General features: G+C 47.8%; 1 protein-coding gene across 1 annotated transcript in view; it reads left to right on the top strand.

The window, feature by feature from the left end:
* Window positions 1-2,500, top strand: part of zgc:194990 (uncharacterized protein LOC568410 homolog) — a 36,830-nt gene that overhangs the window by 7,290 nt on the left and 27,040 nt on the right. The gene's annotated exons all lie outside the window — the stretch shown is intronic.

The following is a 2,500-nucleotide window of genomic DNA, read 5'->3' as shown; positions in this document are numbered from 1 at the left end:
GAATGTGATGTTAACCTCATTAGTTAGCCTCCGCCATGAAGCCTCATACAGTATCGTTAGCGCTGAGCTATCGATCTGGAACTTAAGCTCAGTGGTATTTTTATACAGTTGTATGCTCACAAAAGCTACTGCTCTGTCATAACAATCTCCGTCAGTGCAGCATTCCCATCATAGCCTCCATCCCACACTCTCAACTTCAGGCACAGCAACACACACAGCAGCGCGTGCGCACGCACACGCACACACACACGCACACACACACGCACACACACACGCACACACACACACACACTCACACACACACACACACACACACACACACACACACACACACACACACACACACACACACACACACACACACACACACACACACACACACACACAGCCTAGAGAGTGCAGGGTATGAGTCAGGGTGCTGCAGCTTTAGATGGAGAGTCAGGTGCTGTGGGGTGAGTCACATGAACTGAGCTGCAGTGTAAACGATAAGTTAGTAGCCTTTGATTCAGTGTGAACTGGCATGCAGTGTAACAGGGAGTCGGTTTCCTGACATACAGTGGAAATAGGGAGTCGGTAGTCCAGCTGCAGTGTGAATTGACGTCATTAACTCAGATTCAGTGGGAACGGAAGTCAGTAGCTTGGATTCGGTATAAACGTTCTGTCAGTAGGTTGGATGGGTGCAGTGTAATGGGTATCATTAATTCTGGAAATAAGTAGTATGTAGCCTGGGAGTCCCAGTAACCTGGGATGCAGTGTGAACTGATGTCAGTAACCTGGTAGTCAGTCGCCTTGGAATCAGTAGCCTGGGAGTCAGTACCGTGGGATGCAGTGTGATCTGGGCTTCCTGCAGTATAAACGTGTTGTCAGTAGCCTGGGTGCAGTATAAGCTGGGTTGTAGTATAAAGTGGGCTGCCTATACTGCCGTGCAAAACAAGAACGCAGTAACTCAAAATGGTCGGAAAAAAAAATATTTCGGAAATGGGCTCTACACTACCTAATTTGTCTTGTGTCAAAAATGGTGGTCCAACACCGTCCCGTTTTAGAGAAAAATCATTTTGAAAGTGCAAAAATGACCCCAAAAAAGTTACGGCGGTGTTGTTGAGTTACTGCTGCACTTTCCAATGGGAATTGGTTTGGGAGTAGACAGTAATACTAGCCAAGAACGCAGTAACTCCTGCAGTAACTCCATTTTGTGGCAGTAATACCAGCCAAGAACGCAGTAACTCTGTTTTTTGTGGCAAAAAGACACATAAATGTTTTTTCGGGAGTTTTTTGTGTGCATTTAATTTCTATCCTAAAAAAGCATTACCAGGAAGTGTCACCACCACTTTACCGACAACACAGTTGTCGCGCCATATAGGAAACTTTGAAGCCTTTTTTCTCAGTTTGCAGTTTTCAGAGTTACTGCGTTCTTAAATTGTAGGGCAGTATAGTGTATAGTGGTAGTCTGTAGCCTGGTAGTCTGTAGCCTGGGAGTCAGTAACTGGGAGACAGTAGCCTGGGAGACAGTAGCCTGGGAGAGAGACAGTAGCCTGGGAGAGAGACAGTAGCCTGGGAGAGAGACAGTAGCCTGGGAGAGAGACAGTAGCCTGGGAGACAGTAGCCTGGGAGAGAGACAGTAGCCTGGGAGAGAGACAGTAGCCTGGGAGAGAGACAGTAGCCTGGGAGACAGTAGCCTGGGAGACAGTAGCCTGGGAGAGAGACAGTAGCCTGGGAGACAGTAGCCTGGGAGAGAGACAGTAGCCTGGGAGAGAGACAGTAGCCTGGGAGAAAGTAGCCTGGGAGACAGTAGCCTTAGTCTCATTGCAGGGCCAGCCCTGGGCTGGCCCGGACAAAAGGGGGCTGACGGTGATCTCATCAAAAGGGGGCTAGGTGCTAAAGATGGCCGCCGGGCCAGGTTGTGGGGCTAAGGGCCGCTTTTCCTGGCCCGTCGAATTCGATGGGCCATCAAGCACCGCCGAGGCTCGGAGGCGGGGTCAACCTCTGTGTAATAATGTGGCTACATGGGGGACTTATCGCTAAATTCTGGGCAAATTATGGTTAAGCATTAGTTTGGGGTGTTTGGCTTTCTTATGGCATAATTTCATAAGATGCAACCTTGGCACTTCTGTTTGTGTTTTTAAAGTTATTTAGCCAACATAACTTTTTTGTTGTTATCAGGGCATCATGGGCACCACTACACTTAAACTTGGGATGTCATAGCTAAGTCATGTCGGCTTTTTTCTGCTTTTAGCCGCCAACTCTTGTGCCATTATCGTGATTTGGCATGCTTTCCACTGGACACCAATAAAAAGTGTCTCACAAATACTCACACATGACATTTATGTCGGCTTATTTAGCTTTTGCGCTATTATCGCCGAAGGTCTGGTAGGCTATATCGCACGTTTCAGACAGATCGCCAAACACAGTTTGAAATTTACACAAGGGCTTTAATGTCAAATGGATGGAAATAACATGAATGAATAGACAGGTGGCACGCCGCAACGAGGGGGTGTGTCGC

Source organism: Engraulis encrasicolus, chromosome 2, assembly GCF_034702125.1.
Source record: "Engraulis encrasicolus isolate BLACKSEA-1 chromosome 2, IST_EnEncr_1.0, whole genome shotgun sequence".
Classification (NCBI taxonomy): Eukaryota; Metazoa; Chordata; class Actinopteri; order Clupeiformes; family Engraulidae; genus Engraulis; species Engraulis encrasicolus.
This window is presented reverse-complemented; position numbering and strand designations above follow the sequence as displayed.